At 46.2% G+C, this 25473-nt stretch overlaps 1 non-coding gene across 1 annotated transcript; it reads right to left on the bottom strand.

Moving 5' to 3' along the window:
- Positions 1 to 3707: 3707 nt before the first annotated feature.
- LOC139180036 (U6 spliceosomal RNA) lies at positions 3708 to 3814 on the bottom strand. Its single transcript, XR_011564385.1, has one exon. It is a non-coding gene; the product is annotated as a U6 spliceosomal RNA (small nuclear RNA).
- Positions 3815 to 25473: the final 21659 nt, after the last annotated feature.

Below are 25473 nucleotides of genomic sequence, written 5' to 3'. Positions count from 1 at the left end.
TGTCATAGTAAATCATTTATTTGTTAAAATGATATAGATTATTCAAGATTCTACAGTCTTAAATCATGGATGGCAACATAGCGTGGATTGATACAGAAGTCGATCCCAATGTAGGTTTTTTTTCCTTTCCTTCTTAAAAAAATACTTATAGACCAGAGATGGGGGGAAAAAATTGGTTTTAAAAGGGGATGAACCATGGTCTGACAGAGCCAGTTCCTCAGCACCAGAGACTTCTGCTGTGGCTCAGGAACTAGATTTTAAACTTGATTTCATTTTGATTACATGTGGCCACATGTGACCATGTCCATAATATTGATAGCACTGATCTAAATGGTCTTGCTGAGTGGTTTGTTTGGCTCTTTGGAGGGACTTGCTGAGGAAACTGAACCTGTGATGCGCGTTGAGGAGCCAGTGGGTACATACTAGTGCAGGGCACCCTGAGCTGATCACCAGCACCACCCCTCTGCCAGCTCAGTGACCACAAGTAAGTCACGGGACCTCTTGGAACACTAATTTCCTCATCAGTAAAATCATCACGCTAATAAAAAGTTCCCAAAGTTATCATAAGGATAAAATATAATTAACATGAGTGAAAGTACTATATTATTCAATATACTTGTATATTTGCTGTTTATTTTACATGGATGAGCCTATGACCAAATTACTAGTGTTTGCATGTGTGTGTGCGCTCAGTCGTGTCCAACCCTCTGCGACCCCATCGACTGTAGCCCGCCAGGCTCCTCTCTCCATGGAATTCTCCAGGCAAGAATTGTGGAGTGGATTGCCGTTTTCTACTCTAGGGAACTTCCTGACCCAGGGATCGAACACACATCTCTTGTGTCTCCTGGACTGGCAGGCAGAATGTTTCCCACTGTACCACCTGGGAAGCTCTAAATGATTAGTATGACACTCATTATCCCTGGTCCCATTTTAGAGACAAGGACACTGAGGTTCTAAGAGGCCGGCGATGCTCCCAGTCTCCTCAGGTGGGAAGGAGCCGTGCAGTCCCTTGGGCTTTGCCATTTTGCCAAACGACCCCAGCAGTCAATCCTTCAGATGTCAGGGGTGATTAATCGCAACAGTTACCACGGCACCTTCGTCTTGGAGGGAGACGGCAGCATCCACCTCGGAGGATGCTACAGCTTCTGGAGTGGAGGGGCCTGGGGGTGCAGCCAGGGCAGGACCCCCCTTGGCAGAAACCCCCATCCCGGAGTTCTTCCTGCCGGCCATCTCCCCTGCTGCTGAGAGAGTCACTTCCTGCTTTCAGTTTCATTAGGCTATGGTCATATTTCGACAACAGCCATGCTGCAAACTGCCTGCTGCCCAGAGTCCAGCAGGACGATGGTCGACTTCCCTCGATGCCTCTGGTGGCCCTTGGGCCCATGGAGTGGCATCTGAAGTGACTTCAGTAAATGGTGTCATTCTTCAAGCAAGGGTTATAATTAATTAGTCATGTCAAAGAGTAAATAAGTGGCACACAGAGCAGGGAAAAGGTTACAGTAAGTAGAATCGGAAAGTGATGGTGACTCCAGGGGGCAGGCGAATGGGCACCAGCAGATGGTGAAGGTGGCCACGGTCCACCTGCACGTCTCTCCTCCTTGAAGGACACTGGTCCTGTCAATATGCACCTGTGTATTTAAACCTCAGATGGGTCTACAATGTCCGATGCCATGGAGAAATCCACTCCAGTTGAGGGTTCCATGGCACAGTGAGAACAAGCCTGCTGACCAGAGTCCCACTTGAATTGCTTGCAACGGGAAAACCGAGCACCTGCCTTCTTGCTCAAATAGGGGCCAGACTCAGATTTAAGGAATAAGGAGACATTCAAAGGATTAGCAGTTTAAGGTGTTCCAAATTTCTATTTATATTCCCCCAAAGTTTGTCTTTTTGTTTTTGTTTTTGATGGCTCTGGTCCATCCATTCATTTAAGAAATGTGTATTGAAAGCTTATTTTCAGATTATTTTATGAAAGGTTTCACCAAAAACATTCATGGTTGATTCCACCATGTGGTCAAGTTTTACCTTTATGTAAAAACAAAGCAGCCTGACTCTGGGGACAGTGGCTCCATGCCCTGTGCTTTGGGTTTTCCTGAAATACCCATTTCGTTGGATCTCCAGTCATCCTCAAGGAGAATGAAAACAGGGAGTCCAAATGGAGATGTCAGGACATTGACCCTGGGGCCCTGGGTCAGTGGGGCTCCTGAGATGATAGGGAGCGTACTGGGGTGTCCAGCCTGAGGGCAGGACAAAGCCCAGTGGTGGGGGACGTTGGCTTGGCTGACGGACACCAGGCCTTCAGTTCCTCCAGTTCATCCTCTGGGGAAGCTGAGGCTCTGAGCAGCTCATCAGGTCTTTCTAATTTGTACAAAGCAGGTTTACTTCCATCGTCTCACTTGATACTCACAGCTGTGCTGGCAAGCTGTACTGTTATCATCAACCCCGTTTTACAGGTAAGGAAACAAAAACCCAGGAGGAAAGTGGCTCAGCCAAGGTCACACTGCTGGCGAAGAAGCAGAGCCAGGACTCAGATGTCCCAAATTCACTTATTTGGAGACAAATTCATACATTTCCCACTGCTTCTTGGGGGACAGTGAAAAATGGGCATTAGCTGGGGCCTCATTAAGGTAGCTCTGAAGATGTAATCTGAAGCCAATTTTGTTGCTTTTATGTAAGGTGTATATCTTCTCGTGCAGTTCTGGTTGTGTTTCATTTAATTATTTGAAACGCAGCATTTTCACAGCTGCCAGTAAAAATACGTATAATTACAGTGTGCAATGATCAGAATCCTGAAAATCCTCAAGGCAGCCACTTTCGTGGGAAGGCAAGGACTCCCGAATGAAGCAGCCCACTGCTTCTTTACCAAAACATCCCCTATAATTAGGTCACATTAAGGATGCAATGCCCGTAAAATTGGATTATTTAAAAATAATGAAACTTTAAGCAGCAAAAAAAAAAAAAATTTAACAATTAAAGATTTCCAGAGGGTGATTAAGGGAGATTTGCTCCAGTTCGAACTGATTAAAATGTCACAGAGCGAATCAGATGCAGGAAGGAATGGAAGGGGCACCTTTACCCCCATGACGTTCGTTAGACCGTGGTGAGTTCTAACTCCGAGGGGGTGGCCGTCATGAGTCACACAGATGGAATCTCAGAAGCTTAGAGGTTGTGGGGCATCACCAGTTATGGTGTGATTACAGGTTGAAGTACGGCTGCCAGTTTTTGAAAGAAGTCCAATTACATGCCTTTTGGGCTTCGAGTTTTTAAATATATATTTACTTCTTTGGCTGCGGCATGCAGGATCTAGCTCCCTGACCAGAGATCAAACCTGAGCCCCCTGTACTGGGAGTGAGGAGTGTGGGCCGCTGGACCAACAGGGAAGCCCCTGGGCTTTGATTTTTTTTTTAAATTTTATTTTATTTTTAAACTTTACAATATTGTATTAGTTTTGCCAAATATCGAAATGAATCTGCCACAGGTATACCTGTGTTCCCCATCCTGAACCCTCCTCCCTCCTCCCTCCCCATACCCTCCCTCTGGGTCATCCCAGTGCACCAGGCCCAAGCATCCAGTATCGTGCATCGAACCTGGACTGGCGACTCGTTTCATACATGATATTATACATGTTTCAATGCCATTCTCCCAAATCTCCCCACCCTCTCCCTCTCCCACAGAGTCCATAAGACTGATCTATACATCAGTGTCTCTTTAAAAATATGGAACGCTTCACGAATTTGCATGTCATCCTTGCGCAGGGGCCATGCTAATCTTCTCTGTATCGTTCCAATTTTAGTATATGTGCTGCCGAAGCGAGCACTGGGCTTTGATTTTAACACTGGGAAAAACCAGTGAAGTCCACCCAAGGTGCCCAGGCCAGATCCATTTCTCCCACCACAGTCTCTGTGGCCCGGTCTGACCCTCGGGCACAGCCACCACCTTAACCTATCTTGTTTACAGCGGCAACAGCTTGGCCCCTGTGCCCCTAGACGTCAAGCCTGGGATCGGAGACGGGAGGTCAGGAATCTTCCTCACTCCTGCTCTGGAAGCTTCTAGAAAGCTCTTTGGAGAGTCCTGGAAAGCAGGCCCATGAGCTGAATCAGGAAGAATGGGGGCACGTCTGCTCGCTCAGGGAGGGGCTGCAGTTCCCAGCAGAGGTGCTGGTTGGTTGGGGGTGTCCACCCGTGGAAGATTGTTCTGGGTCATGAGTGTCCCTCACATTTACTTCCTGGTCCCGCGTTATTGAGGGGGGAGCCCCCTGCTCCCTGGGCCCCAGGCACTTGCACTCTTAGGGGGAGAGGCAGACAGGCCCTAAAGGGAAAACGTGCAATTTCAGATCATGAAGAAAGTGAGCAAGGAGGATGTGGGAGAGGGCGGGCGCCAGGTTGGAGAGGCTGGGTAGGGAGGGCACAGGCGAGGGGAAGGACCCCAGGAGGGGCTGCTGCCAGGGGCACGGGTGTGTCTGTGGTCAGTTTCCATTGCTCCCACGGCCGGTGGGGAGTGGCATCTGGAGGGACCCTCTCCCCTGCCTGGGGGCCGCCTGGGGTCCTGCAGGAGGCCTCTCCCTCTCCTGGCGAGCGCGCCAGACTCCCCCCACCCCACCTCACTTTCCCACCTGCCTTGCCCACCCTGTGCCTCACACGTGGGTGCCCTAGGCTGGACCAGTTGCTCCCCCAGCTCGAGCTCCAGGGCAGAGACACCTGTGCTGCTCATCATGGTGGGTGAGAAGAGCAGGCAGAGTCCTCTGGGGTGGGTGGGCGGTCATTCAAAGAGGTAAGGGGAAATACCACCTCGTTTCTTGTCTCCCACCTCACTTGTCAGGGCCTTTCCAGGCCAGTGTTCATGGGCTGTCCATGTTGCTGTCAAATTGGGTACCAAAAAAAATGGGGAGAAATCCAGGTGAATGCTGGTTGCCTGGACCACTCAGAGTCTCAGAAAACAAGGCCAATGTAAGATCGTGCTACAGGGACTTCCCGGGCAGTGCAGTGGTTAAGAATCTACCTTCCAATGCAGGGGATGCAGGTTTTATCCCTGGTTGGGAAACTAAGATCCCAATCTCACATTCCTGGGGGGCAATGAAGCCTTCGAGCCACAGTTATTCAACCCGCACCACAACTCAGAGAAGTCAGACCTCAACTAGAGACAGCCCCCACGCCACAATGAAAGATCCTGCGTGCCATGACTAAGACCCAACGCAGCCGAATCAATAAATAAAATCTCTCTTTTTAAAGATAGTGCTACAGCTCCCAGGCCTGACCAGACCATGGTGTGTGCCCCTCGACCCTCATTTCTGAGGCTCTTTCAGAGAGCTGTTTGAGTTTCAGAGAGCTGTTTGAGGTTCAGAGACAAGAAGGGTGTCATCCCTACCGCCCGGGGGGAAACCGAGGCTCCCACAGAGAGAGCACGAAGGTCCTTCAGACACGTAGCAGCTGCCTGTGGTTCCAGGTGGGAACTGTGTACAGCTCCCAGTCTTTGGGGGACCCCAAGACCCCCAGCTTGGGCCTGGGTCATGGATCAAGCCAACAAGAGAAGCCACAGGGGGCAGAACATTTCAGGGACCTCGTCGTCTTGTCTATTGTCTGCTTCTGCATTAGGGACATTCTGATTGACTGATGATTCTCTTTACCTGAGAATTGACTCCCACGGGTGCTTCAGTCTCGTTGCTCTCAAAGAAGGAACACAGCAACATTCCCTCATGTGGCATAAAGCACCAGTCTCATTGCTCTCAAAGAAGGAACACAGCAACATTCCCTCATGTGGCATAAAGCACCAGCCAGACCCCGAAGGTTGTTTAGGGCCTGACACCACGATGCTGAAGCTGAGTGCCGAAGAACTGATGAAGGAGGCTGTGTGCCAAAGAATTGATGTTTTTGAACTGTGGTGCTGGAGAAGACCCTTGAGAGTCCCTTGGACTGCAAGGAGATCCAACCAGACCATCCTAAAGGAAATCAGTCCTGAATATTCATTGGAAGGACTGATGCTGAAGCTGAAGCTCCAATACTTTGGCCACCTCATGCGAAGAACTCACTCATTGGAAAAGATCCTGATGCTGGGAAAGATTGAAGGTGGGAGGAGAAGGGGATGACAGAGGATGAGATGATTGGATGGCATCACCAATTTGATGGACGTAAGTTTGAGCAAGCTCCAGGAGACGGTGAAGGACAGGGAAGCCTGGCGTGCTGCAGTCCACGGGGTTGCAAAGAGTCGGACACAACTGAGCGACTGAACAGCAGTAAAAACCACCATGCTCCCTTGTTATCACTGAGGCCAAGATGACTCCAGGTCCTTGCTAATGGGCGTGCCTGGCAGGTGGAACACTGACAGTCCCATCTCCCTGCGGAGCCTGGGCTTCCTGCCCACTGCCTTCTTCACTTCTTCTCCTCACAGTTGGTGGACAGTGACCGGCTCAGCTCCTGTGTCCTGAGAGACTCAAGCTAGCCTAGCCTCTCTGTGCCCAGAACATCTTCCCAATGGAGATCATCAAATTTGCCCTGAGCCTTTCTTGTGAGGGTTCCATGAGCCGACACACGCAAAAGAGTATTGAAAACAGTTTAAGTGTGTCATTAAAAATCATCATGATTCTCAGGACTTCCCTGGTGACCCAGTGGTTAATCCACTGCAGGGGGCTCAGGTTTGTTCCCTGGTCAAGGAACTAAAATCTCACATGCTATGCAGCACAGTCAGAAAGAGAATCATCATCACGATTGTTAAAAACTTGAGTAGAACAAGCCGTGTGACTTAAGTAAAGGCGTAGAATGGTCTGTGCCAACACCCCAAACACATGAAGGCTGTAGAGGGGAAAGCCTGCCCTCTGAGCCAGGACCAGGCTACAGGAAGACAGGTTTCTGGCTCAGAGCCTCCCTGGCCACTTTGCTGAGTCAGTCCCCAGACAAGGGCTGGACCAGCAAGCCGGCACCAACTGTCACTTGCCCGCAGGCCTGGAGCCGAGCTTTCAGGTCAGGCCATTTGCATGCAAGCCAGGGACAGATGAGACATTTAAATTTTACCAGCCCTCAGTTATATGCTTGACATAGAGAAATGGCTGCAATTCTTTTTATCAGCTGAGAGAACAGGCATTACATGACAAAATATTAGCCAGGGCCGAGATTCACAAAACCTATGTGCTCTGAAGCAGCTTCACGAAATCTAAACTTGCAGGGAGGCTGGAGGAGAGAGAATGGCCTGGGCCTCCCTTTCCGGGCAGAGCTCTCCAAGCGTCTTGTCCATTCTTATATTTATTGTTTTGCCCAATCACTTTATTTGTCTGTCTGTTTATCCGTGTCAACTCATTTTTTAAAAAATTTAATTCTTATTTATAGACTGACCTTAATAAACTCTCCTCAAGTACCACGGGTTTGTCATTGTCATGGATGAAAACATTATTAATGGCAGGCTGGTTGACCGGGGACAACAGCTGCCCTTTAAACCCCTCACAGATGACCAGACTGCAGAAACTCAGCTGGAGAGTGGGGCTGCGGTCGATGAGGTCAAGGGTCAGCCATCACGGCCCATCATTAACGCCCTTTCCTATCATCACAGCCCACCATGCCCGCAGTTGAAGCGTTCTGCTCCTGCATTCACGAACGGTCCCCAGCTCTCAAATGCAGTGGAAAATCCACAGCCGTGGTCCTATTTTGAAATTAAAGCAGATCAATGGGAAGTGGAGGGAGCCGTTTAAGGAAAGCGTGTCTGACATCACCGGGGGCTGGGGAACCATAGGGCAGCTAGGGGAGCGGTCTGGGTCATGATGGGGGACACACGATGCCCTTCATCTTAGCTCCTCCAATGAGCTACCTCGGTCAGGAAGTCCTGTCCTTGAAAGAGAGAAATTCTCAGAGGAGGATTTGAAGGTTGGATCCTGCAACCCAGGTCAGGGCCGATGTACCCACCAGGCACTGTCCCTAGGACCCAAAGAAATGTTTTAATTTTCATTTCTTCCAGAATTAGAAGCAGAAAATTTAATAGCTCAATAAAGTCTTTCTAACCATGAATCTAGTCCAACTTTTACTTGTCTTCATACCAATGCAGTCATAAAATGCAATTTAAAATACACAAGTCCATTATATATTTATATACATATTTATATAGTTTACAAGTATTTTAAATTATGTATTTTTTAATTTATTTTTAATGGCAGGAGGAGCACACAAAGGGAAAAGTGTCTAGGACCATGAGAGTTCAAACGCAGCCCAGCCACTGGGTCAGTCTTCCCGGTGGTTCTGAGCTGCCTCCAGCATTCTTCCCCCTATGGGCAAGCCATCATTTCATTAAAGGCACAGCCCAGCTTTGTGGGCTTCTCTTGTTCCTCGAGACAACAAACATTCCAAAGATGCTGGCTTTTACAGGGTAGGAAAATGTTGGGTCGAATTGTAAGTCAAAAGAAGGAGGGGATACGTGTATACATAAAGCTGATTCATGTTGCTGCACAGTAGAAACGAGCACAGCATTGTAAAGCAATCATATGCCAGTTAAAAACATCTTTTTTAATTATTAAAAAAATCATAAGTCAAGGAGGCGCCCGTTAGCCTTTTTTTTTTTAATTTTATTTTATTTTTAAACTTTACATAATTGTATTAGTTTTGCCAAATATCAAAGTGAATCCGCCACAGGTATACATGTGTTCCCCATCCTGAACCCTCCTCCCTCCTCCCTCCCCATACCATCCCTCTGGGTCGTTCCAGTGCACTAGCCCCAAGCATCCAGTATCGTGCATCGAACCTGGACTGGCAACTCGTTTCTTGCGTGATATTTTACATGTTTCAATGGCATTCTCCCAAATCTTCCCACCCTCTCCCTCTCCCACAGAGTCCATAAGACTGTTCTATACATCAGTGTCTCTTTTGCTGTCTCGTACACCGGGTTATTGTTACCATCTTTCTAAATTCCATATATATGCGTTAGTATGCTGTAGCCCATTAGCCTTAAAATTAGATATTTTTACATAAGCCTTGGACATGCTTTTAACAGACCACAGTCTCCGGCCTCACTGAGAAACTGGCGGAGTCCTCTCTGTCCCTGGAGGACTAACTTGCTTGAAATAGACATTTTCTTCCCTAGTGACTTAAAACAAGCCTAACAATTATTTGGCAATCCCACCCACCACTTATTTTCATCTCAGGAGAGGCCTGCCACGTGGGGTGACGTAGTTTGGGTACCAAAGGCAGAGCTGAAGGGCTGAGGTGTCACAGCTTCCCCAAACACGTGGCCGCCTGGACGTGGGGCATCCTCTCCGGCCACGGGGCCCAGAGCCGGCGAGGTAAATCACGCCACGTCCCCATTAACGTCTCATGTTGTTGCAGGGTGGTAATTTTGACAGCAAAATAAGCTACAAAACTGCATATGCTATTGGGTGACATGCAATTTTAACTTCATTCAGGAGCGAGACCTTTGAGACATTGTTACCTGCGGGAGCAAGCAATAAAACAAGGATGTACAGGGATGTGTCAAATAGAAGCCCTTCCTAAATTACGCCGGGAGGCCCAGATTAATACATTTAATATATTCTGGTCATGAGTGAAGTGCTCATAGCAGAACAACTGCTCCTTCAGCGATATCATTCATGGGAATGAACTACAGTCTCACTGACAGCCTGGAAAAATGCTCCCACTTTTCAAACTGTACAAATGGTGGTTGGACACAGTAACTCAAAACTGGACACTTCATTTCAAGTTTAAAGCTAGTGGCCCAGCCACAAACTATTACTCCATCTTCTTTATTTGTGGTCCATGGTTTTGTACTCTTTAAGAATCAAATAAATACTGGTGTAATGGTTAGCAACTGCCAGTTCAACGAAAAATACTGCTAAATTCACCAATAAGTCTTTTTTCCCCACACACAAATTTATGCCCCAAGATCAGAACCCATTCCTGCCACAGGGTCTGGATAGTTTTTTAATGTAGAGGGAGACTCACTTTAGTGATAAGAGTTTAAGCCCTCGCTCCTTTTTCCTTTCCTCTTGCTCATAGATCAGCGCTGGGAACAGAGGGAGGTAAACGATAGATATATGTAAGTGGAGGCGCGTTCACTCGAGCCGTTCGCTGCTCGGTGGACCAGGCAGGACTCCTCCCCACTCCGTGCCAGCTGGACACGGCTTCTGGAATTCCAGTCCATGCTGGGAATCTTCCAGGTTGGCTTCCTGGGAGTCCACCATACGCTGAGTCCTAGCCAGCTTTAACTTACTGTGATATTGTTGCTGTTGATAAAAATATCTCCTGTTTCCAGAAGGTTGTTTTTTAAAAAAAAAAAAAAAAAAACAGCTTTATTGAGATACTATTCACAAATACAAGTCACCCATTTATTTATTTGCTTACTTACTTTTTGGCCACTCCCCATGGCGTGTGGGATCTTATTTCCCTGACCAGGGATCAAACCAGTGCCCTCTGCACTGGAGGCATAGAGGCCTAACCACTGGACCACCAGTCAAGTCCCACAATTCACCCACTAAAAGTGTATGATTTGATGGCTCAGACAATAAAGAATCTGCCTGCAATGTGGGAGACTTGGGTTGGGAAGATCTCCTGGAAGAGGGCATAGCAACCCACTTCAGTATTCTTGTCTGGAGAATCTCCATGGACAGAGGAGCCTGGCCGGGCTGCAGTCCTTGGGGTTGCAAAGAGTTGGACATGACTGAGCGACTAAGCACAGCACAATACATCTGTAGATACATGCAAACATCACCACAATTTCATAACATTTTTACCATCCCAAAAGAAACCTCAAACTCATTAGCATGCACTTCTTATTTTCCCTCAGTCCTCCATGCCTCAGTAACCATGAACCTACTTATTGTCTCTGTAGATTTGCCCTGTAGATTTGTAGAATGGGCAGATACATTCTGTGTATTTACATAAGTAGAATCAAACAGTACGGCTGGCTTCTTTTACTCAGCATAATGTTCCCAGGGTTCACCCGAGTGATAGCACGGATCAATATGTCATTCCTTTTTATGACTGGGTAATATTCTATTGCATGGATAGATCACAGTTCACCTGTTAGTGGATGGACCAGAGTGCCTCCCTCGCCCCTTCCCCAAATATTCACAGCAGGCCTGCTATGCTGTAAGCATGCAGAGGACAGTACAGCATGTGTTTATTCGTGGCTTTGAGGGCCTGTGGTATACCCCAAGCACCACCCCTGGTACTCTTAGTTCCTGGTTAGTTGACAGCTGGGGACTACACAGCCATCTTACCTGGGACAACAGCTCAGAATGTGGCTTTCTGCTCAAGTATCTTCCTCCCACACAGGATGGATACACTTCTTGTGGGGTCTTTGCCCTGGGAAATGTAAGCCCCTCCCATTGAGGGAGGGAAGGAGCTGGGCTGCATGTTCTTTAGAGGCCACCTCACAGGTCACCAGGGTTCAGCACCCTGGCAAAGACCACACAGGGGACAAGCTGCAGAATGCATAGGTCTGGGCTTCAGCAGGGCTCCTCCCCATACCCGCCCTTGGGAGAGGGATTGACTATGATTTAGTCACCATTCCAAGGGTAGAAGTCCCATCACAAGGTTGGATGAGACCAGGAGGAGCTGGATTCAACAGGAAGCCAAAGCAGAAATTTGGGGACTGCAGCCCCAGATGCTCTGTGTGCTGTGCAGAGAAAGCTGAGGAATCGTGCCCTGGACAGAGGCTGTGAGTTCCTGCCTAATGTCTGTTCTCCCTTCTTTTTCATTGCTGCTGCTGCTAACTCACTTCAGTCGTGTCCATCTCTGTGAGACCCCGTAGACGGCAGCCCACCAGGCTCCCCCACCCCTGGGATTCTCCAGGCAAGAACACTGGAGTGGGTTGCCATTTCCTTCTCCAATGCAGGAAGGTGAAAAGTGAAAGTGAAGTCTCTCAGTCATGTCCGACCCTCAGCGACCCCATGGACTGCAGCCCTCCGGGCTCCTCCATCCATGGGATTTTCCAGGCAAGAGTACTGGAGTGGGGTGCCAATGCCTTCTCCTCTTTCTCATTGACATAACCTCAATTACATCCAGGCATTGGTATATCCAGTTCAAAGACTACATTTCCCAGACCCCCCTTCTACAAGGGCTGGCCAATGAAACGAAAGCAAAAGTTATTGGGCGAGGATTATGGGAAATCGATCTTTAAAAAGAAGCAACCTTTTTATTAAGACAGTTTTCAGGCATGAAGAAAACGTAGACCAGGGTAATGGACACCTATATACACCCATAGCCCAGATTTAATACTTGTTAATATTTTGCCATGTTTGCTTCTTTTGTGCCCCATGTATTAACCAGCCCATAATTCAACTTACGAAATCTCTTTTAAAAAGTTGACTCAAATGGGAGACAGGTGTCCCTTATCCGTCCTTGCTTTATCCTTCTTCTTTCATAAATCACAAACAAGAAGGCTGGAACCCCAGCAGCCATCTTGTGATTCTGAAGCCATCATGAGGATATAAGACAAGAAAAAGTATGACAAATGTAAAGAGGGAAGGATAGCTTGCTTGATTAGCAAATTCAAACAAATAAAACTAGCAAGATAAGATACCAAAAACAAAACCCCCCAAAAGGCAAATAAAGAAAAAAACAAAATCCCCAAACACCAGTTAATTTTAATTTCAGATAAAAATGAATGATTAGTATGTCTTAGGCAAAAATTGAGACATACTTATAATTTTAAAATTATCTATTTTTCATCTAAAATTCAAATTTAACTAGGGATCCTGCATTTTTTATGGCAATCTTGTAATGGGCCTGGGTCTCTGGTGCTTGTGGACCTGCCATATGAGCACTGGACTGTCCACTTAGACATCCCATTTTATCTAATTAATTTATTTAGTGAGCACCTATTAAATACCTACTCTGTGCTCAGTCTTGGGCAAAGTCCTGTGAAAACAGTCAGAGGGACACGTGGGATTCACAGTCTAGTGCATAATACCAATATTAAGACAAATACCCAAGTACCAGTGAAATAAGTAATGAAAAGGGGACTTAGGTTTTCCCCACCCCACACTTGTCTTTATTGGTTACTCCTTGAAGACTGGGCTATTCCCACCCCCGACCTTTGCCCACAATACCCTTCATCCTGGAATGTCCTCATCAACACATCTGCTCATTTCACTTCTTCCACTCATTCATTCATTGAGCAAAATTTGGTTAAGGACCTTCTGTACCATGTACTAGGGAACAGAGTGCCTGCCCTACAGGGGCTTATGGACTCACTGCCCACTGATGAGTCCTCCACGTGCCAGCTAGAGGTCAGACTGTGTGATGATGGTTGTGCAGGGACAGGAAGAGAAGGGGAGGTGGAAGGGCAGGCCAGCAACAGAGTGGGGACTTGAGGGATAAATAGGAGCTCAGTACACATGTGAGGTGTGAGTACAGCCGTAATCAATGTACAGGTGGATGAAGCTGATCACAAAGGCCACCCCATTTCACAGCAGGCCCCAGCCCCACCTCTCCTCTCCTGGGGAGCAAGCCAGATCCAGGGAGACTTTGGTGTCCCCGCAGGGTGGACAGAGCACTTCTTGGGAGCCAGACGGCATTTCCCTGCCCCTGGTTACGCAGTCATGCCCTGAGCCCTTTCCAGAAGGAGAAGGTTGAGTCAGGGCATCTGAGTCACACCATCCAGCTTCCTCCACCCCAAACCTAACACTCCACAAAACAAGGTTGGAAGGCCCCCGAGTGGGCACATTTTCCAGGCCCCATGAACATTTATGGAGTCCTCCAGGTCAAGGCTGGAAGGTTTCTTAGCCACAGTCTAGTCCAACTGCTCATTCGTGCTGTGTTGTGCTTAGTCGCTCAGTCGTGTCCGACTCTTTGCGACCCCCTGTAGCCCACCAGGCTCCTCTGTCCATGGGGATTCTCCAGGCAAGAATACTGGAGTGGGTTGTCATGCCCCGCTCCTGGGGGCATCTTCCCAACCCAGGGATCAAACCCAGGTCCTCCACATTGCAGGCAGATTCTCTACCTTCTGAGCCACCAGGGAAACCCAAGAATACCAGAGTTGGGTAGCCTATCCCTTATCCAGGGGAACTTCCCGACACAGGAATCGAACCGAGGTCTCCTGCATTGCAGGCGGATTCTTCACCAGTTGAGCTACCAGGGAAGTCCAACCTCCCATTTAACTGATGAATAAAGTGAGTCCCAGAGCGGGGAAAAACCCAAGGTCACATCCCACAGCCTGGTCCAGTCCAGCGCTGCGGGACCCCAATTTCCTGGCCTTAACAAAAGAAGTTACACTTAGTAAAATCTATAAATAACACCCTGCAACCAATTGTTCGGGGCACCCCAGCAGTGATCCAATCCCCTGTGTACAGACCCAGCCCTGGCAGGCCCTAAGCCCCAGGCAGGTCAGCTTGGCGGCCACCCACGGCCACCTGAGAGGGTACAGGCCTCACACAGCTCCAGCAGCCAGCTGACCTAGGAGGTGCCTCTGAGCAGACAGCCGGAGCATCCTAGAGATTCTTTTTACAGGGCCACAGGACGGATCCCTCTCCCAAGGTAGTCTCTCTTTCTTTCCCGTAGGGACTCTGCCCCCTAACCAGCCTGCAGTGCATTGGCCACAAGCAAACAGGGAAGGAGCTACAGCCAATCACTCCTGCTGGACAGATTTGGGGTTGCAGCCTGGCAGGACTAGAGCCTCCAATTACCTTTGGAGGGAGCCATCATGGATCATGGAGTGGCTGTTTCCCCCAGACTTTGGGGAAGGTGAGGACAGCCCAGAAGCTTAGAGGACTTCTGAGACCTGCTGGACAACCCCCGAGTTACTGATGAGGCCAGAGAGAGGCCAGGCCTCCCGACTCCAAACCTACCCAGAGCTCCCCTGGGGTTCATCTTCACCCCAAGCCCTCCACGAACGCCAGCTCCTACAGACGCAGCAGTTGCCCGGATGGCCCGCTGACAATGTCCCAGGGTCCTGGGACGGGCCCGTCCTGGGTGAGAGTGTCCTCTCGGGAGCGGGGGACATTACCCTTCATGGACTCAAAGGTTAGCTGCCAATTCCACCTTGCCGCTGATAATGAGAGCGCAGGAGACGGATGGAGGCTGCCCCACGCACAGTATGCTAATTCCGCTAACCAGTGGACCAGGAAATGGCCGGTCATTTGCGCCGCCATCTAGAGTCAGAGATGCTGCTTCAAAGCTCTCTTGTCTTTAATGCTGTCCCCCTGTTGAGGATCCTTAGAGCGATTGCTCCAGCCAATTTCCAGAGATGCAGGCAGCCAGAGGACAGGAGGAGTGATGGATGTGTGGGCCTTGCAGGGAGCCCTCCACCAGCACTCAGGTTGCCTGGGGTCCCAGCAGGCACTGGGTGCTCTTGGGGCAGTGCCAGCATCTCCACCTGTGCTTCTCTGCCCACGGGGCCTCCCTCTCGGGGTTGGGGCCTGGACCAAGAGGCAGGCAGGCTGCTTCCATCAGGCTCCTGTAAAAGAACAGAGTTCCTGTTTATTGTCATTCAGTCGCTAAGTTGTGTCCGACTCTGCGACCTCATGGACTGCAGCACGCCGGGCTCCTCTGTCTTCCGCTATATCCCAGAGTTTGCTCAAATTCATGCCCACTGAATTGATGATGTCATCTAACCATCTCATCCTCTGTCTTCCCCGCCCCTTCTCCTTTTGCCTTCAATCTTTCCCAGCATCAGGGTCTTTTCCAAGGACTCAGTTCTTTGAATCAGGTGGCCAAAGTTTTGGAGTTTCAGCTTTAGCATCAGTCCTTCCAGTGAACATTCAGGGTTGATTTCCTTTAGGATGGACTGGTTTGATCTCCTTGAGTTCCCGTTGCTAGTGGGCGTTTCTGGACTCGCTGCTGGCTCTCAGCCCCCAGGTGGCCCCTCTCCTTGCACATGGGGTGGTGGATGAGGGTAGGGCCAGAACACTGCCTGGTACATGCAGAGCTCTGTTCTCAGATTCTGGGACATGCTTGAGGCCAAACCAGTGCTGCCTACTTGGCTCCGATTTTTATCCCTCTTAGGTCCAAGTCCTGAAGCCCTGGTAATTTGAGCTTGAGTCCAGTCCTCCTGGAACAATTTCTCTCCAACCACCAATGGTCCTTTGCCATGGAGAAGCCACTCATATTGGGAAAGCCCTCCCTACCAAGGTAACAGAGACCTGGAGAGGCTGGTCCCACCTGGAACCTGAGGGTGAGAGCTCAGGGCAACTGATTCCTGATTGCTCTCTCTTTCTCTCTCTCTCTCGTGTGTGTGTGTGTGTGTGTTTCCCCTGCTCACTTATTCTGGGCAAATGCATGCAAGTGATGAATCTCAGCAGCTCTGAATCATAACATAAAGAATGTCTGCCTTTTGTCCTGGGGATCCTGGGACCTCACCTGGGTTATACCAGGTCCATTCATCCTAGGAAAATTAGTGCTAGAAAAGGCCCATTTTAAATGGACCTGTGTTAAGGAAAATTAGTGCTTTAAATGGACCTATGTTAAGCAGGGATCTCCTTTCTTAGTAAATGGTAAAAACTAAAAAGATGTGGAATTCATCTTAAAGCTTAAATTTGTCTTAAAACTTATAAATGGTATTCCAATTTATTAAAATTAATTTATCTTGTGTTTTAATCTATGACTATAATACCATCTGTAATCTTTGAGCAAAGAATGAATCAAATGTTGATTTGGGGGTATAAATTTTTCAGCAGAAAATTGTGCAATGACTCACTCTGTAACCATTCTTTGTGGTTAATTTTCACAGCATGATCTTCCCAGGTGTCATTTTTTTGCAAAATGATCCAAAGTCTTCATACATTTTCACAAAGGTGTTCGTTAATCCACGACACTCAAATCATTCCCTTTTGAGTGTCTGCTGTGTTATCACCTTTGTCCTTTTTTTCCCTTCAAATCAAGAATGGCCAGATCCTTCTCTGTCAGTGGCTTTGCACAGAATTGGAAGGCTTCTTCAGCATCATTTTCACTTCCTGAAATCCTGTAACTTTAGTACAATTTGCATTTTGATTTTGCGATCAGTTTGTCTGAGTTTTGTGTAAGTGGGCAAAGACAAACACCAGAGTTTAGCAGAAGGGGTTTGCTGGGCACCACATTTACAGATGGCACGTTTCTTAGCAAGCAGTGTTGTGTTGACTCTCACTGCCCTGAGGAAGTGATGTGACTGGGGGACTCGACTACTGAGTCCAGGGATAACAAGGACCCCTGTGTGGTGCCCCTGCTTTTATGTATCCAGATCCTTCTCCTGGCCAGGAGTAGTGGAGGCAACGTGCTTCGTCTTCCTGGTCTATGCTGGCTCTTCCTGGACCACGTCCGGGACTCATCCTGATAGGGGACTTGAGCCTCTGAAAAGGACAAGCAACTCTATCAAAAAGAGCTCCCGATTTAACTGTACCCTCCTTAATTTGTGTCCCAGTAGCCTTCTCATCCCTGGACAGGGTTTAGGATTCAGTCTAAGATGGAACTTTCCTGCCGTTTTCCCTGGGGGCAAGAGGCTGCAGGATCCAAGGAAGTGGTGTGCAGTACTTGGGGATATCCATTTCATTAAACATCATCAACAGGATAAAAAAAAAAAATGAAAAGAGAATTTGTCAGAATTTGTAATTCTGACAAATTTGTAATTTGTCAGTTACATGCAGCTGAAGCTGCTCAGTACAACTAAATGTTAATACAGTGTGGAATCTTGAATAAGGTCTGAACATAAATAATGGGCACTAACATACAATTTTGTGAAATTTGAACAAAATCTGTACTTTAGTTAATAAAACCATATCACATGTTAATTTCCTGCTTGCTTGTTTGTTTTGTTTTTTACAACACAGTATTTCTTTATATTCTCAGGTTCGGATTAGAAGTTTCAAGCCTCATTCAAATTTTTTTTTAAATCACTAAATTAATAAGCTTTCTAGACTTTTAGCAGTAATTCTAGAAGCCAGAATAAATGGCATCAAAGTTTTGAATGAATGTAAATTAGAAATCTAGCATTCTATTCATACTTAGTCAAACAAGTGGAACCAAAATGTCATAAATTTTTAGCTAAGCAAAAATTCATGTTTTCTAAAACATATATATTATACATACTACATATATGTATATAAAAGTTTTTCTACTATACTTGATAAAGGCTTGAGAAAGAACAACAACAACAAAAAAAGAGAGAGAAATTGGAAAGTGTTAATTAACTAAAATGGGAACAATGAATATGAAATAGAAAAAGTGTAACAAACTAGATAAAAGTAAAAGATCATCATATCATCCAGTTGTTTTTAAACATGGCTCTTCATTAGAATCACCTCTGGAGCTTTGGAGAAAAAAAAAAGATACCTGGGCATTTGTGCTATTTTTTAAAAGTTCCAAGATAATTCTAATGTGCATCTGGATTTTAAAAAGTGATTACAGATTTTTCTGTTAAATGACAGTTTTAGTGGTATAGAATTCTGTTATTTTCTGTTGACCAATCATGGTACAATGGTATTAAAATGAGTAATAGTTTAAATAACCACAATAGTAAAAGATGCCTACCTGTTTCCACAATCTGTTAAAAAATATTTTCTAATTTTCTTTAGTATGGCTTCTTAGATATACACATCATTTAAAAGTGAAAATTTAATTTCTAAATACATGGGGTTTCTAAACTATTTTTGATATTAATTTCTCATTTAAATACTTTATTTTCTGCAATCATACTCTGTTTTTTTTTTCAGTCTTTTTATTGAGGCTTTCAATGGCTAAGTCAAAGATCTCTATGTAAATATCACCTTACACTTGAAAATATGTGGGTTATTTTCAAATATCTTTGCTATTGATTTCTAACATAATTCCACAGTGGTAACAGACTTTGTCTGATTTTCATACCTTTAGACCATGACATTTGTGCACCTTGTTTTCTCGTCCCTGGTCACTTTCCAACGTCTCCTGGTTTATAGTCTGTGTGGTCAGTCGCTCAGTGTGACCAACTCTTGGTGACCCCATGGACAGTAGCCTGCCAGGCTCTTCTGTCCATGGAATTCTCCAGGCAAGAATACTGGAGTGGGTAGCCATTCCCTTCACCAGGGAATCTTCCCCACCTAGTGATCGAACCTGGGTATCCTGCATTGCAGGCAGACTCTTTATGGTCTGAGCTACCAGGGAAACCAGTTTATAGTCTATTGGAACTTAAACAGAATTTGTATCCTGCTTTTGTGTGTTATGTTGAATTGCTTTATCGTGCTTTTCAGGTCTACTATATCCTTCTACTTTTCATTCTATTAATTCTATTATATTTCATTATTATATTATCATTTCATTCTATTAATTTTTGAGAGTTTGATATTGAGACTCCAACTAAAAATCTTAATTTACCTACTTTAAAAAATGATGGTAATATATAGTGGAACTATATGTAACTTTGTCCTGTATTTTCCAAGTCTCCTGTAAATGTGTTATCATATTTTCACAATTTTTAAAAATCAAATGAATTTAAATTAAAACTATAGTAAAATAAAGTAAATGAAATGACAACAAACAGAAATCATCATGGTCTCCCAAGTCTTAATAACAGTAATAAGCAAAACGTATTGATTGCTTACTATATGTCAGGTATTGATGCAAACATTTCACAAGTATTGTCTTACTTAATCCTCACTACTCTGCTTAGTGTTACCCCCATTTTACAGTTGGGGAATAAAGACGTAGAAAGCTTATTTTTTTCCAGGTCATAAAAATGATAAATCGTGAGTTGAGATTTGAGTCCAGGCAGTCTGACTCTAGACCTCGTATTCATAACTAGTAATGTGTTGGAAACTAACATGGCTTTTTTCTTCTGGGTTTGAATGATGCTGGGAGGTGTAGAATTGATATGTTACAGGATAATAGGATAATCTGAGGGAAGAAAACTTGCCAAGTGCAGCCTCCAAAATCAATAGCAAAGTGCCATACTAAACCTAACAAGTGTACTTTATGTTTAATCATGGATTCATTTTGAAAATTCTGTGCATAAGTCAAGAAACTGTCTTTTAGGACCATCAACCCCAGAAAACTCGGTATTCCTCAGTTTCAGGCTCAGGAAGCATTTTCCCAAAGATGCCTCGTTCCTTGAAACTAATAAAATAATTGGGTTGCAAATGCTCAAAGCCGTCTTTCCCCTACCAGTGAGCTCTTTTATAGCCACTGAAAAGTCACTTTTTGGGGGGGCTCATTATCCCTCAAGATCCTGTGCCGCTCATTTGCATATGAAAGAGGAAGTTCATAAAAGCTCTTTCTTATTTTCCAACACGAGTTCAAATCAGGGGCCATTATCACCCTATAGAAAGATCCAAATGGCATATGGATCATTCTGGAGAAGGGGGTGAGCGCCTTTTAAGAGAATTGTTTTAGTTTTTGCAGGAAATTAATCAGAGGGACGGGCTTTGTGGAGCGGGAGCAAATCTAATCTGTTCTTTGTTCGAATTTGCCTTGCTCCAATTCCTAGCAATTGTAGACAACATGCTCTTTTGTTCGGGAGACACTTGTTACATGCATAATTAGAGACTGCAGTAGCTGTGTTTAAAGAAAAACTGTTTTCCAATGTAATGTGTGATCTTGATAATAGTATTTTCATCAAAGGTAGCAATTACATTCATTAAGCTGGGACTGGCGTGGCGGCAAGGAAATTAAGTGGCAAGTGAATAAAAAGCTCCCCTCCCCCAGTTATCTCCTACTCTTTTTAAGTTGAAATGCACCATGGTGAGCTGGAACTGGGAAATACAGAGTGCATATAAAAAAATAAAGTCCTCCTTAACCTTTCTGAATAATGACCCTGCAGATATCCTAGGGACGTCAACTATAGATGCACTTTTCAAATTAAAGGGTTTTATTCTCCCTTAATTTCCTATGCAAGTTTTAAACGAGCTCAACATATGATTCAGGTCTTTAAAGGCTGCAGGGCTCTTTGGGATTAATTCACTGTTCTTCGCACACATAAATTAATAGTTTTGTGTCCTCAAAAAAAAAAAAAAAAAAAAAGCTACAACAAGACATAAATCAACCAGTTTAGGAGAGAAATAGAGCCATTTGCCTATTTTTAATTACTCATTTAACTGTTTATTTAGGCTTCCTTATACTTTCATTTTAAAGATGCTAAAAATGAAGTCCACACGTGGAGGGTGGAAAACACGGTTCAGGAAAACAGCCCCCTCTCCACACACACTCAGGTTCTTGAATATCACTATGTTGCTGTGAGAAATTTATCTTGAAGAAAAAAAGATCCCACACATGTATATGTATATGCATGTGTGTGTGTGGATCTCCTCTAGGCAGATGCTCTGTGTCCTCCCCCACCCCATCCCCCTGGTTTAAAAGTCCTGCTTGAAAAATGTCCTTGCAATGCCTCAAAGGGCTTGATGATTTCAATTTTATTCAACAGAGCACAATGATAGCCAGACATTTCTGGGCAAAAGCAGATGGAAATATGCCACCTCCTATCAGCACCCTAGCTCCGGCCAATGTTTTGACCTGAAAAGCTTTCTGAGAAAATGAAACCAGTCCACAAAAATCAATTGGTGACCCCTATTTCTTGTGATTGGACATGCACCGCTCTGCGGCAAGAATCATTATCTGTAAATTGATTGACCCAAATGTCATGCAGACCATCTTGGAGTGGGAAGCCGAGAGCTTGAACGGCCTGTGCATTTTCTGCTGGCTGCACAGCCAGATGTGGCAGTGGCCTTGATGGCCAACCTCTAACCAAGCGGGTCAGGGTAGGGGAGCTGCTATAATTTGAGAAAAAGCGAGACTTCAGAAGTTTTTCAACTTTACTTTCTGTCGTACTCACTGGCAGTTGATCTGACAAGGGTATTGAATGAGAAGCCAGGAGACCTGCATGTGGTCCCAGCTGGTGATAAGAGCTAAGGTTTGTCGAATGGCTTACTATCTGCCAGGTACTTCACTGTGGTTCACACACATCGTATCTCTCATTCCTCACAGCAAGTCTTCGAGGAGGGTATTGGTATTACCATTTTCATTTTCCAATCACGAAAATAAAACTTTACAGAAGTCAAGTAAGCTACCTCGGTTTGCATAATTAAGACATCAGGGAACGGACATCCTTACACTGCACTCTGATTTCAAAGCTCAACCCTCCTGGTCATTGACTTCATGATTGTGGGAGCAGGGAATTTGCTCTTTTCAGACTCAGGTTCCCTGGATGTCAATAAGGAGGCAGCTGACAAAGCCCTATGGTCCCAAGCAGCTGGACATTTACAAGATTTTTCAGGAAACCTTTCAAGTTATCTTGTCGAAATAGCTGCTTTGCTTTTGGGGATTCTTTTGAAAAGCCATAGGTAGCCCCCAGAGTTGAGAGAGGACAGAGCTGGGTACCCAAAGATCATGGGCAGCTGAAGCTCTCAGGAGGGGGTCCAAAGACAGGTGATGGGTGTGGACCTTGGTCCACTGACTCAAGTGAGCAGGAAGGAAATAGTGCACTGAGGCTCAGTGGAAATGTTTTCCAATAACCATCCCCAATCACCCTCTGCCTAAGCCCTCTCTCCTGCTAAGTGTAGCTCTCTGACGGTTGTAGATCTCAGGTCTGCGTGACAAAGTCAGAATCATTTTTGGTTCATTGAATAGCCTTGGTTCGTTCTTAAGACAGCCCTGTTGGGAATTCCCTGGTGGCCCAGCAGTTAAGAATCTGCCTTGCAATGCAGGGGATGCAGGTTCAATCCCAGTCGGGGAACTAAGATTCCACATGCCATGGAGCAGCTAAGCCTGAGTGCTGCAACTACAGAAGCCCATGTGCTGCAACTAGAGAATCTGTGTGCCTCAACAAAAGATCCCAAGTGCCATGGCTAAGACCCGATGCAGCGCCCACTCCCCAAAAGACAGCTCGGTTCGTTTAAAAACCGCAGCCTCGTGTCCATTAAAAAAGTATATTTATTTATATTTATGTTTTGGCTGTGCTGGATCTTGGTTGCTGCATGCAGGCTTTCCTAGTTGCAGGGGGACTACTCTTCTCTGCGGTGCGCAGGCTTCTCGTTGTAGCAGCTTCTCTTGTGGCGAGCACAGGCTCTAGGTGTGCAGGCTTCAGTGGTTGTGGTGCTCAGGCGTAGCTGCCCCAAGGCATGTGGGATCTTCTTGGACCAGGGATCGAACTGGTGTCCCTTGCATTGCAAGGCAGTTAACCACTCGACCATCAGGGCAGCCCCCTCATATCCATTCTGAGGCTCCTGTGAACAGAATCCCAGCAGCGGCCCCATCTGTTTCTGTCTCTAACAGCTTGTGGCGTGTGTGTGTGTGTGTGTGTGCCTGGTATGGGGAAGAGTTCAGGGTCTTTCTTGACTTTTTCCTTTTTCCCTCTGGTGTTGGGGTTGGCTGTGGCTTGAGAATGGATGGAGGGAGACTGGGAAGGTGCTGTCCTCCCCTTGCCTTTGCTGTTCTAGCTCCTTTTCTGTGTGCATGTTATGAATGAGGATTGACTGTCACGGGGATTTGTTTCCTTGGGCCTTGGGGGTCTCTGGCAAGAGTGGCTACATTTCACCACTGACTCTTTGCATGGCTTCTCCATGCATATTTCTTTGTCCTCAAGGGAAAAGATCCTATAGAAAGCATATCATCTACAATCCCATTCTACCTCCTGTGCCAACTCTCAGGCCTGTGCGCACAAGCAGGATCCGTCTTCCTTAACTTTTTGGAACAAAGAACTCAAGAGGAGGTTATCCTGACCCCATCTTGGGCATTTCCGCATTGTGCCATATGGTTTCCTGAGTGCTTTTCTTCTGCTTTTATGGGGAAAATTAACAATCACCTGGCTAAGTAAGGTGTCCAGGTGGGAACGAAATGCATTGGCTGACGGACTCTTTAGCACTAGCGCCACCTGGGAAGTCCAGAAGATCTAAACACACTAAGGGAAGCCACTGCGATGAGGAGCCGCTGGTCCACGACTAGAGAGTAGCCCCTGCTCCCCGAAACCAGAGAAAACCCTTTGCAGCAAGGAAGACCCAGCAGAGCCTAAATAAATAAAGTAATAACTGACTAAAACAATAAGACCAGGGGAGTTCTTTGGTGGCCTAGTGGTTAAGATTCCAGGCTTTCATTGTCATGGCCCAAGTTCAATCCCTGGTCAAGGAACTGAGATCCTACCAGCTGTGAGGTACAACCAAGTGACTTCACTCGGTCGTGTTCCCACGGACTGCAGCCCACCAGGCTCCTTTGTCCATGGGTTTTTCCAGGCAAGAATATTGGAATGGGTTGCCATTTCCTTCTCCAAAAACTTAATTAATTATTTTAAAAAACCCAATGAAACCTCTGGTGGAAGGCTAGCTCCAGGCTCAGGGCTATCAGAGCCTGGCCTCCTCGCCTTCAGAGAACATTTGCAGAGATGTTGGCATGGGCTCATGTTCTGTCTCATGCATGCTGAAATCATCATGGGAAAGTCAGAAAGTAGGGCACTAAAAATGGTAGAGGGATTAGGGGTCAAAAAACATTAGAAGCGAAGGCTTGTTTTGAAACTTGCATTAACTTGTTTTGAAATGTTTTCTTTTCTTTTTTTTGCCCGAGCCATATGGCACGCAGGACCTGAGTTCCCTGACCAGGGATTGAACCCACAACCCTTGCAGTGGAAGTGTGGAATCTTAACCACTGGACGACCAGGGAAGACCCTTGGAATTTCTATTCTTCTGGGGTTTATCATGGATTGCTGAGGCCCAGTAGAAATTTTAGACCAGCAAACCTGCTGGGAGGCTGCAAACATTTGTATGAATTTAGGGTCAACTGGGGGCTTCCCTCATAGCTCAGTCGGTAAAGAATTTGCCTGCAGTGCAGGAGACCTGGGTTCGATCCCTGGGTCGGGAAGATCCCTTGGAGAAGGAAACGGCAATCTACTCCAGTATTCTTGCCTGGAAAATCCCATGGACAGAGGAGCCTGGTGGGCTACAGTCCCTGGCATCGCAGGAGTCAGATACGACTTAGCAACTAAACCACCACCACCACCAGGGTCAACTGGAGGCTTCCCAGGTGGCTCAGTGTTGAAGAACCTGCCTGGCAATACACGGGGTGCAAGAGGTGAGTTCAAACCCTGGGTTAGGTAGATCCCCTGGAGTAGGAAATGGCAACCCACTCCAGCATTCTTGCCTGGAAAACTCCATGGACAGAGGAGGCTACAGCCCATGGGATGGCAAAGAGTCGGACATGACTGAGCACCACAGCCACACACAAGGCCAACTGAAGTGAGACGTGTGTTAATTCCAAGACAGCAGGAAGGTTCACACCAAATGATGACCTGTTAGAACATGACGGTAGATGAATGGAGCCTCAGTTTTTTAATGTTGAGCAAAGCAACACCCATGCCTTTCTGTATCTAGTCAGTTTTTAGTGTTGGTACATTTCAACCTGAGTAATTCCCAAGAATTCTCATCCACTGGACAAGTGCAGGGTTGTTTCAGCCTCAAGATGCTCTTTATTACGAAATACACTTAAAATGAGCTTAGCAGCAATCAATAAGCAGCATATCCTGAGCTTCTTCTGTCTACTTGGAAAAATCAATGGGTTGAAAAGATGGAGCATTAATACTCAAAGGAACTGTACATGCATGATACAGTGACAGGTTTCTTCATATGACCAAGTGCAAAATAACTCAAAG

This window comes from Bos indicus, chromosome 26, assembly GCF_029378745.1.
Source record: "Bos indicus isolate NIAB-ARS_2022 breed Sahiwal x Tharparkar chromosome 26, NIAB-ARS_B.indTharparkar_mat_pri_1.0, whole genome shotgun sequence".
Taxonomy (NCBI): Eukaryota; Metazoa; Chordata; class Mammalia; order Artiodactyla; family Bovidae; genus Bos; species Bos indicus.
This window is presented reverse-complemented; position numbering and strand designations above follow the sequence as displayed.